We start from the raw sequence: 15,714 nt of genomic DNA, 5'->3' as shown, positions 1-15,714 counted from the left end.
CAGGGTCCTGAGCTGAAGCTTTCTTCTTGCCCCTCTAATATTTTATCATTAGCTGCAGTTAAATTATCTGTTAGTGTAATTTAAATGGAGCAAAGGAAATGCTAACTCTAATTAAAACAACTTTGTCAGAACAAACTTCTGAACTTGTGTATTTTCTGTATAATTACCTCTAGATTACATTGTTTTTAGGAAACTGTGGATCCATAAAGTAAGAATCGATGTTTCATTTCCCCACATAAAGCTGTTTATGCTGCAGCACTGTTGAAGGAGCACAAGTCAACACTGGTTAAAAAAAAAAAAAAAAAAAAAATGGAATCAGCTTTTTAAAGAAAATTTCTTTAATTACTGAAAACTCCCCAGAGGTTGCTAAAACACGACCATGGAGCCCTCACACACATATTATATGTTGTGGAAACAGCCGCCATCATGCTCTAATGTTCATCAACTCTTTTATTATGCTCTATGTCCACATACCCACCTGTGAGTAAAAACAACAGGTTCATACAAATCATGTGTCAGGAGCTGCGCACATGAAGTCGCTCTGGGCCCTGCAGAGAGTCGGACACTGAGGTAAAAGTCAATAGTGTGGGTTGAATGAAAGAGGGTGAGAGTGAGTGACTCCATTAGAAAAACACTTCTGAAAAAGATCAAACATCACAAACTGTTCATATGAGTGTGAGAGTGAGATTGATAAAACCGCTCTGTTCTGCTTGTGTCCTTTATTTTTTTTTAAACGTGAGTCATCTCTGTCATCTGGTGGTTTAACATCAAACAATCACAGGACAACAATGGAAATTAAATGAGGACAGCGCGTGTTTGCTGATGCTTGTGACATGGTGATTTGGTGGTTTGGGTTAGACATTCCAGGTTTGCTTTTATTGCTGTACATCCATTAGACTTTGGTCAGGAGTACAGAGCATAAAAGCAGAACCACACAGGTGGAGGTGGGCAAATAAAACGTCAGGAGTGTGACAGCTCTGAGCGGCAGGAGGAACAAGCTGAGAGATGACTGCACAGTCATTACACTGTGGGTATTGATGATTGGTTGTTGGCCGTTGATGAATGCTTTTTATAATAATAATTCAATAAAAATGCTCAGTGATGACTGATTTACTGTGTGTGTGTCTGTGTGTGTATTAATTCCAAGATAGACATAAAATACAAAATCACTTCGAGATTACAAGATTACTGAAACTTATTTTTTAATGAATGGAGACATTAAGACACAAGACGTGGATTAATTTACAGTGCAAGGTAAAGGTAAAGTAATGTTAGCATAATAACATGGTGACTCTGGCAGTACATTCGCTCTTTTATTGTTCTCTCCAACACGGTGTGTCATAGCTGGTGCTGGCTTGGACGCTGTGACTCCCTGACGTGAAATATTAAATGCTGACTTTATGGAACAGTTTACTGCTCCCTGTGAATGCTGTGATGGTCAGGTCTTTTTCTCCACTTCCATTTGAACATGTTTTCGGAGCACAAACGATTTTGTTCCAAAGACGGTCACACATGCACTCCATCATCTTACAATAGCGTCCCCTAAAGCTGCTCATTCCGCTCACACATCTGGCCAGGTTTGCCCTCAACTCTGACCCAAATGCATCTACTGTCCCTGTGATTCAGATGTGGGTTCATTACCTACAACAGTACCAGTCATTATCTCTGATATTCAATCATGGACAAAGAGGAAAACAAACTGTACCAACTGACATAATCTAATTTCTATTAAGCCCAGCACTTCTCAACTTTATTCTACACACCAACTTTAAAAATGGCTCCTCTCAACATACATTCTCTGCCAATAAGATTTTCATAGCAAGCAAACCAAGGCTCCATGCAACTGGCTCATTTAACCTTCCTGAGGCTTCATCCCCTTATTACAGTTTTTTTTTGTTCATACAGTATGGCATGATAAAAGTAGTGGAAGGATTACAGCTATATAAAGGGGCAAATGTCATTATTTTTAGGTTATAACCTTTTTAAAAAATATATATAAAAATTATCAACAGAATGTGAAAAAACAATGGTTTTGACATCATGTTAAAGTTATCTATGTGTTATACTGCAGATATCTACTCAAGTTAGCATCCTCACCAGCTAGCCCCAGCCCGTCCCGTCTTGTAATAGCCTACCACTTTGTGCCTCACAGGGCGACAGTGAGCTACCGCAGCCCTCAGTCAGACGATGAAGAAGTAGTAACTGTGAGTGGACTGTAAACCTGTGCCGCAGCCACCCTCTCTCCACTCCGTCCTCAGGCTCGGCTACAGACGCTGCTGCTCTCCCTCACGTTCCTTGACTTCTGTGGTTCGTCCTCTACTCCAGGATCTACTCTAACTACAATGAAGAGGTTTAAAGCAGCAATTATAATGCACACATTGACAATTTCTGAAATACTGTCCATTTCATCGAGTCTATCCTTGAATGTGGACATTGCCTGGATCTTTTAATACTGATGTCAGAGTTATTAGTAGTGAAGATATTGATATTTCTGACCATTGCTGTGTTTTCTATTATTATTATTGATTAAAATACAATTTAAAAAATATTAAATATTTGCCACAAAATACATTGACTCAAGCAGAATTGGTAGAAATTCTGCACCACATTTCGCCATGATAACACACACACAGACCCACAAGGTGAAAACAAAACCAACCATGCTGTTGTAGCTGGTATTGATATTTTGACATTGTTAAAATTTTTCCCTTCATCATAGATTTCTTGAAAGTGCTGCATATGTAGAGTTTATCAGTTAAGTTATGAGGCAGAGATAGCACATTAGGCACATTATGGAAACAAAAGGGAACAGAAAAGGCACAATGTAACGTCTACTGAAGAAAAAAAAATTCAAAATGTCAAGACAAGAAGAGAAATCGCCTACAAACAAAGTTCGTACCTCTATTGTACGAAAACATTTTAACTTTTTCCTTTATTTTTTAATTTTTTTTAAAATTTCTGTGCCTTTCGTGGACCGAGGGCCTGGGACATACGGTAACTGACGAATGCAATCTTTTCCATCATCTTTTTAACACCGTATATCAGGCTATAGCTGACAGATTCTCGTGTCAGGCGCAGCACGTCGATATTATGGCCTCTGTGTAGGAGACTCTAAATGTCACAGTAAAATTTCAGCCATACATCAATATGAGCACAGAGCTGTTTTCCCTGGTTGTGAGAAAACAGCTACGGGAGATGAAGGCTTTTCACCTGATAGACAGCGGCAGCCCGTCACTACCTTGAGAATGAGTAAAGTTAATGTCCTAGAACATCGTCCGTGCGGTGAGCACCTCGCCGCTGAGAGTCAAGTTTTCTCCAAGCCACAAGGAGACATTTGAAAAGGGCTCAACCTAATAAAGCTTGAGCTGGGAAGACCTGCCATTTGTCAGCGGGGGAATATTTTATTACCACAGGGTGGTTTATCTACTCTCGTCATCACTCATATGCATGTGAGCCAAGGCTGCCAGTGGGCACATAATCAGAGCGATTGAGATGAATATTCAAAGAACAAGAGTGGGAAAACTGTTTACTGACGCGTCAAGTCTTTTCTTGAAATGACTGCTATTATTTAAGGATAGAAATGAATCAATAATGCTTTGACACTCAGCATTGCAGGGCTTCATTGTGTTTGAATAATGGCCCCTGAAACTCCTTGATGATTTAAAACAAATGAAAGTGCGCTTTTGATTGGACTATATGAAAACTGGGCTTTCATTAAGTTGGATACCAGCCGCTCTCATCTGAGTTCAACTTCGTAAGTTTACGAAGGTCATATTCTCGCCTCTCACTTTAATCTTCCATCAACAGTTTTATGAAAGCTTGATGGCCTGTTTTGCATAAATATTCACTTTTTTGTCTTACTTTTCACAGCTTTCTAGGACACGATGGTGCCTCAGGGTTCACCTGTATCCATCTCAATTCTGTTCAGCCGAGTGCTGTTATGATGCTCTCTCAGCCTCTGCATCCTCCTCCTCTCCTTCTAAACGCTGGCACACTCAGCCCTGGGAATTTCTCGGGGGCAGCTTGTGGGCTAATTGCCCTTATCAAAATCATGACCTGCTAAATGACGGCTGTCTTTAATCGCCTGTGCCCGAGCCAGCAGCTACTGACATTTAGTACAATTAATTAATGCAAAGACAACAGGGAATCGGTATCTGCTCCGCTTGGCTAAATTGGCTGCTTTTCTTATGCAGCACAGCCAAGTGAGGCCTCCAAAAAGGGGGAGAGCTGGCACTTGATATCTCACTATCAGGGGCTGGGCTGAAGCAATGGAGATGCTCCGAAGCTTGTTGGTCTGACAGGAAGGTAATGTTGGAAGAGTGGACATGGGAAAACTGTGTTGGGGTTGTGTTTTATCTCTTTATCTTGCAACATTTTACTCAAGCTTTATTCACTTTGAATTACAACAGTAGTAATGACTATCCACTACATGAATTTCCAGTCATAGCTTAGTAACCAGTAGTCCTACATAAAACACATGAGCAAAGTTGTATAATAATCATAATAATAGATTTGAGAAAGTTAACACTTCAGCCCCGATCGAACATTCCTGGAGAGATCTGGAGATGGCTGTCCACCAACGGCCCCTGTCCAACCTGACAGTGCTTGGGAGGATTTGCAGAGACGGATGGCAGAAAATCCCCAAATCCAGGTGTGTAGAGCTTGTCATGTCATACCCAAGAAGACTGGACCCTGTAATTGCTGCCAAAGGTGCTTCAACTAAGTACTGAGTAAAGGGTGTGAATACTTACCTCAGTGTGGTATTTTAGTTTTTCCTCTTCAATAAATTTACAAAAATTTCTAAAATTCTGTTTTTGCTTTGTCACTCTGGGGTGTCGAGTGCAAACTGAGGAGGGAAAAAATTTATTTAAACAATTTTAGCAGAAGGCTGAACAGAAAGTGATAAAATGAAGGGGTCTGAATACTTTCTGAATGCACTGTGTGTCAAAGACTATGTCCTATGTCAAAAACCTTTAGGAATTTTGAGTTGTAATTCTCCCACTTTTATCATTGTAAACTGAACATATAAAGAGTGCAGTGGTCAGAGACATATTGCTTTGAAATTCCTCCACTGATCTGAAACTAATCCCAGAATAAAGAGGAAATATGAAAAACTGTTGAGGAATCGAAGCAGGAAAAGGACTCTTCCACTTTAACATTACAACCACAGCCCTGACACCAATGTGCTGTGCAGATCAGTTCAGAAAACTAGGAAATAAACTTTCACATTATCAAGACAGCAGCTGAAAACCCTGCAACATCCAATTAAATGATTGTAAACTGTTTCATGTTGAACAGGTGTAATTAGTGATTAATGCTTCACCGCTTTTTCTGTTTGTTTCACTGTGTTCTGACTGTGTTTGCTCCTGCTGCTTTCCATCTGTCATAAACATGTTTTCCCCTCAGGTACAAATGGCCTCTCAGGTTATTTGTATTTGTGCTAGCCGTCTTCTGCTGCTCCCTTTATTCTGCTTTTTCCTGCTTGTATTTGTGCTGCCGATCTACTTTTACTGTTTTGCCAGACTCTTGGCATCATCTGCTGCCTGTTATGTGCTCTGTCTGTTCCACGGTCTCCGTCTCCCTTTTGCTGAGTGTTTTAATGGTCTTTTATTTGAATCCCAACATGCTGTCCCCCTGTGAATAAAGCTCTTTACCTCCCCAGGCCGTGTTCATCAAACAACAATTTGTTTTTTAATCTACTTGCCTGTATGCTTGGGAGTTTTTAAATGTTTTACAAATGCTGAATTCACATCTGCCTCTTGTCTCCAGACAGGTTCTTTCACCCACACAAATGCACTGTCAGAGCTTCTTTTCTGCAGTTCGCAGATGCTGCTATACTTTGATTGCCAGCAGAAAGATGCAATCATCTGCCATGCTGCATCTTGTATTTCTCTGAGCTCTTGTAGTCTTGCACAGCTAACCGAGGAGGAAGCAGCCTATCCTGCGTATATTCCACAGGAGAGGGAGACAATCCTGGTCTGAATGTTTCAAGAACCCAAAACTCATATTTCTAAAATCACTGGTTGTCAAATGATTTTATTTTTTTTTGTCATGGCTGAAAAGAAGGAGAAATGAGGGAACAGTCGAAATGTTACAAAAAGAAAAACAATCCCTGCACTGCACAATAGTAATGCAGCAGGCATGAGGTAAAGAGTTAAACTTAAGCGATGGATACGAGCTGTATAGTTACAGGACGCAATTCTCTCACATCAATACAGAAAACAAAGAAAAACAGAAAAACAAACCACAGAACAACAGACTCCGTGTAGGTATAAAAGTTGAACAGTTTGTTATAAATCCCAGGAAGACAGATGGCATATTAAAAAAACAACAAAAAAAAGAAAGAAAAACAGGACTATAACTACAAAACCCTGCTGGATGCATCCAGCTGCATCAGTCGTGGAGTAAAGAACTTAAAATTTGCTTTGATAGTGGGTATCAGGTAATTTGAATCAAAACTGGTTCTCACTTTGGGGTGAATTTGCTCAATACATTTCAAAGCAATCTGCCATTTAGAGAAAGCTACAATTTGGTGCAATGTTAAAACTTCAATATTTTCATATTAAGTGAATCAATTCACTGTTTGTAAAAGGAGCTTGTTGCAGGGACAAACAAAAAAGGGCTTGCAAGGCTAACAAAAAAAAAAAAAGGAATAATCATCTGGAGACCATGAACGTCCACAATGACAACAATAACCTGTAAATCGTCATCATATCTGCTCTGTATCTGATAACGTAATGAAAAAAAAAAGAAAATGTTGTTGTGGTGTCGTCCATCTTAACTGTATATTTGATGTTTTCCTCCAACATTGTTGTCTTTGATGATACCTCCTTCACAACTTACCTGCCTCAAGAGCCAAAGCTGATGGGGAAAAAAAAACACAACTAACAAACATGACCAGCTCTGAATAAGTCCACCTCTCCACTGTTGTTTTTCTTGATGTTGGTATTTCACCTGCAGCCAAAATGGACACACTTTTGCCAAAACCGAGACCTCCAGAAGGACTGCAGCAGTGGAGTTGGATAGGAGAATATAAGCAATCAAACACTTTCTATTGTTTTTATTTATTTATTTTTTTTATTTCATTTTTTTGTGGATTGCTTTTGCCAGTCGTGAGGCTGTTTCATACCGAGGTGTTGTTTTCTTTGATTTTACTGGCTTGTGGCCAATAACAAGAGTCAGACCAGGAGTTGGCGGAGACCAAATGACAGCTACCAGCTACATGAATATTGAACTTACATTCGTCAGGCGGCCAGAATAACATTTCTACTGGGATGATAATATTGCTTTGTTTCTGCTGGAGGGCCACGTAGGAATATTGTTTGCAAACACATTAGTTGTAACAACTTGATATGCTAAAAGCTACTAGCTGAGAGTTTGTATCGGAGACTTTCTCCTCCCTAACGGTGAGAGATTTACTAATGCAGCTGTAACGACCAAAAGCAATTTGCTTCTACATGATTTCACTAACAATGTAAAAGGATGGAAACTCGCCCATCGCAGCTACACAAGTGTCACTGGCTTTAAAACTATCTTTGTTTTCACTTTTCAACATGCAGCAGTAGCAGTAATTATCAAATTACCCACAGATATATTTTTCCACACCAGTATTCAGAAGTTATCTTAATTAGCTCAGTCAGTCTACGCTTCATTTACTCCTCCGGAGGACTGTGTACACTTCACTGCAGAACATGACTGGCGATTTAAAGGCACAGTTAATGCTGCATGTGTGCGTGATGTCTTTGTATCAAGTACGTGTGGGTCAGAAATTCCACAGCGTTTAGTCAGTATTGAGTCAGATGGATGGCTCAGATTGGAGCTCGATATGTCCAATATGGCCTTGCTGAGGATTGCTGGCAGCAACAGAGGAGACATCCAACTGCCTTTTAATTATGTCAATACATCTGCCTTTGTACTTTGGCAGCACTTCCGCTCTGTTTTCATCACTTTTGTCAGCTGCTCACCGCCTCTCTGTCCTCTGCCACTCTTCTCAAATGCTTGTAAAATAAGAGCATCTCTTATTAGATGTTGGCGCTTTCAGTCCACGAGAAACGTGATCTATGTGACACCACAGTCTACGCCGAACTCAACACATCGACGGAGACAAAAGCATTAAATTGTGAATAAAAGCGTATTTTTAAAAAAATCAATACATGTCTACACAGAAAGAAAAGGAAGGATACGTAAACGTCTCTGCTGGCAGAACAATAATGAATTCAGGTCAGGGAAGAAGTTTGTTTATTTGTCTGAAAGAGAAGAAAAGAGAAAGTTAGACTGTCAAACTTATCTCACAAACAGAAAAACAATTGTCAATCTGTCTGCTCACTGGGGACACTTGAGAAAAAAAATCAACTTTTTCAAAACACTTTTTCAAAACACAACACTTGTTTTACAACTCTTTTAAAACACAGTCACATTTCAAAATGAGAATGGAGATTAAAAGTTATAATGATATATAATTAAAGTGATAAATTTAACTTTTCAATAATAAATAATCAAGTGTTTTATTTCTAAAAAAATGTACCATTTTATGTTTTTTTTTCTATTGCTGATTCAAAAAGAAATCAGGCTGGTGGAGAACCCCACTGTGACCAGTGAGTAGGTCAGCACAATGGGTCTGTAGAGAAAAGCTTTTTTTCCCAGAACGCATGAAATCGATCCTGGAGGGAGGAGGGAGGGACAGAGCAGTGGAGTGGAGGGTGGGGGGGGTCACTCAGGCTGGGAGAGCAGGTGGGGTGGGAAACAAAGGTTCATCATGGTTCCATAAACCCAGAGAGCAAACTGAGCATGAACGCCCCCACTTACTGGCGGGTGGCTCGGTTCTCACTCTCTCGGCTGTGCAGAACACTGAATGAGGTTGCTGTGGTCTGAAAAGCTTTGAGTCTCACAGAGGTGACGATCAGAGGAGAGCTTCTTAGACAATACAGGGTTATAGTGAACTGCGGGCAGCTCAGGTAGAGGATACAAAGAACGTGTGCCGACTAACAATTGTGCAGTTCAGCGAAATCTTTTAAGTCTTTGAAAAGATCTAATGGAAGCAGAAATAGAGCTCTGAGAGGAGCTGAAAACTTTCCAGGATTGCTGTTATTAAGTAACAAGGTATCGTACATCATGTGAACAGTTTGGATAGTGTCAATAATTTTTCATTAAAGAAATAGTTTGACATCTTGGAAAAACTGATTATTTTCTTGGCAAGTATTAGATGAGAAGATTGATACCACCTTTAGACTAAAGCCACTAGCCAGTTAGCTTAGCTTAGTATATAGACTAAAATCTGGGAAATACCATCAACCTCATAGAGTCTCTGCTGGTTGAAAGGCAACTGGTCACATCCAAGAAATCCCCTGGCACATACAAGAGAAAACTGTCACTTAAAGGCTTCAACTATTGTGTGGAACAAGATGTAACGTATGAAGTAATGAGCTTTAGGGGTGTGGGTTTGCATATTTTGTTACCTTTGGAATGAGCCAGGCCAGCAGAGGAAATATTTACTCAGCCTTGGGACTGTTGGTATGTGCACCTCATTAACAACATCACACAGCTGTCAAAGCTGTAGTTTGTCCTTGAAATGTCAGTACAATAATACAACGGTAATTCACCGGCAACACTTTCCTTCAGTTTCTCCACTTTTCATGAATATATGTCAGCTCACAATCCAGCTGTGTGGTTAATTTTTTTTTTTTTTTTTTTTTAGAAAAGTTACCAAAGTGTAAACGTGTAAATGAAAATTCAGTTCCCAGTTAAAAAAGCAGCTTAATCTGAACATAAATGCCTGCCTGTGACATATTTCCTTTCTCTTCGAATCCACACGGTAATAACCTCAGTTCAGCTCGAAGGTCGTCACTGACTCGTCTGCAAACACAGAAGAACGTCGGAGGGATATCCCTATGAACTGAGGATGATGAATCTGTGTGGTTCACACTGTTCTTCCACCTCAGAGATAGTGAACTTTTATGTTAATTTATATGTAAGAAACTATAGGATACAGAAACTCATAAATATGTAATTTTAGGATTAATTATGCACTTCTGCATTTATTTTTAAATTCAATTTATGGCAAGCAACCTTGGGAATAATAATTAATTAATTAAAATCACATGAAGAACCTTCAACCTTAAGTAAGTTATTAAAATCATACAATATGTAGGTTTTTTTTTAAATTTTATTTGTCAGTAAGAACTTTACAGCATCAGTAGCCATGTAAAGTTATATTTCCTAATAATTAAACATTTGAATAAATATGCTTTCACAAACCACAGAAATCTATCAAAAATAAACATTTGCATATTTGCAGCCCTTTGAATGTTATGCATTAAAATTTCTTTGAATTAGCACACAGAGCGGTAACATCGTGCACACGTCTCTGCAGCAGAGCATTTTGTGTGTAGGCCCCGTGCACACGCTGCGAAGGCGTCATGTAGTTGAGTTTTTGTTTGCGGTGGTTTGCCTCTCTCTGTCTGAAGTCCAGTGAAATAGAGGATTCACTTCTTGAAACACTCTCTACCCTCCAGAGGTTGAGAGGTGAGCTGCTTGGCTTTCAGACTACACCTCTGATGTCACGTATACATGAATTTAAAAAATATACACTGCATATGGGATGAATATCGATGTATCGACTGTATGCGGAGGGAGAGGATGTTGTTCACTCACTCTTTCATGTCATTTGGCTTCTACACAGAATGCGATAGTTTCTCCTATATAATGTTTGCATAATGATAGAGTATATCCTAATAATGATGCATGATTTTTTTTAAATACTCCTCTCATGCTGCGATTTATTAATCCCAAAGTGAAATGTGAATCATTTTATTGCTTTGTTGAAAATTGGTTGAACATTTTTGTTTTTCTCTGCCTCTGTCATCTCTCTCTTATCAGTGCTGTTGAGTACACTTGAACGCTCTTTGTTTTCAGCTCATGAATTTTTAATTCACCTGTGCTGAACCTGAGAGAGAATATTGACTGATTAAAGCATGGAAAAAAATTGGTAAAACATCAAAACATTTGTACTCACACACATTGGATTAACCTCGCATTAGGAGCCCACACTCTCACTAACACTGAACGGTAATGAGTTGAGTTGACTGCAGGATCATCATCAGATTTCAGCAGCTGACACTCAGCTTAATGGTCAATATTCAGATTTACTGAAGACTGTTGAAATTCACTTACTGCTGGGAAACCTTGTATTATTTCACAGTATTCTCAAAATATTATCAGAGCAAAAAAAAAAAAAAAAAAAAAGATCAAATTTACCCTTTCTGGTATCTAATGATATGTGTGTTTCTGATGCTCAGTGAGTGGGTCAGTACAGCAGCATTAACCAGTAGCAATACGAGATGAACATGATGATTGATGATCATGACTAATGACTGATTACAGATGACCGTATCTCATCCTGACAGCTGTGAAATTCACATTTGTCTCTAGCTCTTGATGTCCTTGGTACCGACTTTGCAAATTTAAGACCTTTCTTACTTCATCTATTTTCATGTGGATTTACAGCTGCACTAATCTAAATTTATATCTTAATAATGGATCAAATTGTTGTGCATGATGGTAAAACAGTTGCTTGTAGTGATGAGGAGCATCTTCCAGCTCATTGGTTTGGTTTAATGGGCCACTGCTCATTTTAGAGCAGGCTCTGATGTTACCACGGCACTCTGTACTCAAACTGCATTATTTGTCTTTGATTATTTGTATGTGTTGTTTTTGCATAAGCTGGGATCTTGTTGTTGTCCCTGTGACATTGTGACATAATGTGGGTGTGGTCATTCAGATAACTCAAGTTGCTTGGTATGATTCATAACTGCAGATACTGTAGGTGTCTTGATGAATTCTGGTTAAAGATGGTTAAAATAAAATAAAAAAATTTGATGTTTTCTGTATCTGAATGTATGTTAGTGTTGTCAGCAGACAGTTTGTTTGATAGGGGTTAAGGGATGTCAGAAAGTATCTGCTTCAGTCTCCAACAATCAAACATGTGCCTGGTCATTTGGTCCATGAATAAGTTGCTGTACATTAACTGTGATCAAAAGTCTGAGCAAATCTTGGTCCATGTTTGAGGCATCGACTGCATTTATAGATGTCTGCACAAAAATAAGACTGAACCAGTGTTGTTAGTTGTGAAGCATTTGTTTTGGCCACACTGATTAAAGATGAAAAAATTATAAGAAAAACAAAAATAAAAAAAGTATTCAAAATGAAAATGATGTCAGATCTTGTTCTCAATTGCCAGACTGGCTACAAGAGTTTGTACAAGCATCAATTTTAAGACACTTTCAAACAGTACGGGGAACATTTGAATGGCAGTAATCAAGTTCTTGTCACATCAGTAGGGAATCACATCCACAAATTGAACTGGCCACGGATGGCAAATGTAAACGGCTTGATAGTGGGTCTGAAAACAGCTGGACCTCTGGTGAGATCTTCATCATGTCGCTCATGGCATGATTTCACAGCAAGTATCCTGTGCTTGGAAAAATAGATGATCACTAGGACTATAAAAATGCAAAACAGTGCATAACAGCTAAAAGCTGTGTTGTAATAGAAAACACATAGTTCATATGATGTGCTGTGTGACCATGTATACGCTTTATGAACAGCCGCACATGAAGCTCTCGATCAGAGGCGAGAGATGCAATATCAGTCATATACATTGTCAGACTCTCTCCTGGTAGACGTTCAGTGTAGTGTTCACATTAAAAAGAGACAGAAATGGTTGAAAAAAGAGCGAGAGAGAGAGAGAGAGAGAGAGAGAGAGAGAAAAGTTCAATTTTTGGCCTCTTTCTCACCTCCACACATTTGGCCAATCACAGCGTGAAGTGGGTGTAAATGTCGGATTGTCAGTTTTGGAAAGTTACAGAAACAGACGCAGTGAGTTCTGATGTTGGAAAGGTGAGGGGTTTAGAGGGTTCCCGAAGGTATTAAATCATCTGACAAGCAGTTCTGACGGACTACGTGGCCCCTTAAGAGTCTACAGACACACTAGCGGCTGTGCTTTGGCACAATAGTGCTTTTATGTAAATGCTAATGTTAGCATGCAAATAAGCTCATTAGCCCCAAGTAGAACTGAGGCTGTTGGGAATATCTTTGGTTTTTCAGGTATTTGGTTATAAGCCAAATACCTGAATGCTCACAAAGCACTAGACTAGATTGGAAATTTAAGGTGATTAGTATTCATACTGAGGGGAGCTTAAACCATGTATGTACCAAATATGTACCAATCCATCCAGACTCTGTTAAGCTAAATGCCAGCTTTATTATGGTGCTAGAGGAAAAGTCAGGTCACTACCAAAGTCATTGAGATACATCCTCAGGGAACCATGCATGTCTGCACAAAAGTTTGTGCAAATCCACCGAGCAGATGTTGAGATATTTCAGTCTGCGCTAATGTGGTGAAGCAGCAGACTGTCTTTTTTTCCCTTCCCCAACTTAGTGAGGAGGACTTGACCCCTTGGCTATTTTTATCTGTCATTCACATGTTTGAAAGGTCCTCCTCCGCGACTAACAATGGCAACTTCGTGCACGTATGGAGTGCAGATATCCTCTTCAGGCTTAATGTTCTTGCTCACATGTACTCTAACATGTCATCATTATGCAAGGTCAAAACGGCAGCTCCTACTCCCTGGATGTGCATTCATAGTGGGTCCTTTAAAGAGGTCAGGAGTTAATTGGTTGTAAATATGGCATATTAGTGAGATTTCATGGCTCTGATGCTTACATGTACCAGATCCAATGATGCATATATGAGTTCATGCCAAACTCATCTATAAAGTTGTTAACCTTTGAAAGCCAGTGCTGAGATGCGCTGTAAGATGAAAACGCACCGAGCTGATCTGTCTCACGCACTTACATTCAGACTGAAACTCAGACACTGCAGACAAACCCATTCCCCAAATTGTCTCCTCTATTTGCCGAGCTGCTTCTTTTTAAAATGCAGCTCAGGCAAGAGAACAGTCTATCTCTCTCCGTCTCTCAAAATTGAATTTGCAGGAATAAAGAATGGCGTTAACACTCCGATGAATCAAAGTTAGTCTGAAAGTGTATGGACAAAAGAGGTAAGCGGATACTTCTACCATGAGACTCTGTCTGGAAGTATCTCCATGCCTCTTTCACTACAGTTACAGGAGATGGTTTCCATGGCAATGATGCACTTTTGAGGGATAAATGAGGGGGAACTTGAAAATGAACTTTCATACATCCCCGTCTTCCTCCCACCTCCAGGCAATGAACTCCTCCTGATTGCTTTTGTCGCTGTGTGAGGAGGAAGAGAAATGTTTAATTTGCAATCAGGATGACATACTGTAGCTTCAGAGGACTTCATGCATATAGACACGTTTTCAAAATTGGTTTTCATTTGAGTTTTCTTTGTATTTAATCACGTAATGTTTTCTTGCTTTGTGCTAGTAGATCCTAAACACCTCCTTTTTGCTCTGTACCTTTACCTTGATCCTAGTGATTTTCTACAGCTTGTATATACCTCTCCATATTTCCATATAGTTATATCAACAGTGGATCAAGTGACTACTGCATGTGTTATGTGGAAGGTGTTGCTTGTAGTGACTTATTAACAACTCCTGGCTGCTATAGCGTCTTTAAGCTTGTTGTTTTGGTTTTACTGCCCACAAACAACACGTCCTCCAACCTTAACAACCATATAGGTCTTTTTTTCAGTCCTCTGATACAACCCAGCACCTCGCTGGTGAATATAGTGGAGCATTTAGCAGCTAAAGAGCTCGATATTTTTCTCAAAAGTTGGCAGAGAGAAAAACAGATCTGTAAGTGGAGTGAATATTGGACGGACTATAAGGCACACAACTCTACACGAATGCTATGAGTCTCTATCTCCTGCTTGTCTAAATATTCCAAACAATAATTAATGTTGCTTTAGCAAATTAGCTTTACCAGTTCCACAACACTGTCTTGGTTCACTTTTCGTGGTTCTCATTCTTAGCAGAGGTACACTTTGCCATCCATATGGCCAACGTCTTCTCTTGGGAGTGAAAAGAAGCGCTCGAGAACCTAGAAAAATGAGATATGGGGGAAAATAGGTTACAGTTTTTCACGAAGACCATCTATTTGGAGGAGGATGTAGTGAGCAAGGAAATGAAAAAGAATCGAGGAGAGAGAGAGTGTGAAAGGTAGAGAAAGAGAAAATAGGGAGGGAATGAGGAAAGGATCTTCACTGTGCCATCAGGTATAATTTCTATACTCCTGGCAAAAGCGTCAAAAGATTGAGAGGACAGCAAGAAAGATGAATAGTTTGAACCTGTGTGTGTGAGAGTGGATGATGGGAGGAGAAAAGTGTGGGTAAAAGAGAGGGAGAGAGATACTGGCAAAGTGGCCTTCTTGTTAAAAGGAAAAAAAAAGCTGCAAGTGGGAGAAGAAAAAAGAAAGCCAAACACAAAAGGCAAAAAGACACATACAGAATCAGAATCATGTGCGGGAAGAAAAATGGAGGCAAATCCTGCCGGCTCATAGTCACTGCATTAGCCGGCCATCATCCACCGCAGCTGACCACACACGTCTCCCTGCAGCAGCTGTCATTAAACTCTCCCAACAGGTGTCTGGGTGAGTGATTTTAACCAGAGTAAACAGAGCAAGATTAATGATGCGAAATAACACACAGGGGCCACAGAGCTGGTGGCGCAATGGTGACTGTGTCACTGAAAAGGTTATTAATGTCTGGGAAGGTGCAGACAGTGTGTCACTCTG

Source organism: Trachinotus anak, unplaced genomic scaffold (genome assembly GCF_046630095.1).
Source record: "Trachinotus anak isolate AG129_WGS33_773 ecotype Australia unplaced genomic scaffold, CSIRO_AGI_Tana_v1 ptg000019l, whole genome shotgun sequence".
In the NCBI taxonomy this organism is placed as follows: domain Eukaryota; kingdom Metazoa; phylum Chordata; class Actinopteri; order Carangiformes; family Carangidae; genus Trachinotus; species Trachinotus anak.
The sequence above is the reverse complement of the archived record's forward strand: the minus strand, read 5'-3'. Positions refer to the sequence as shown.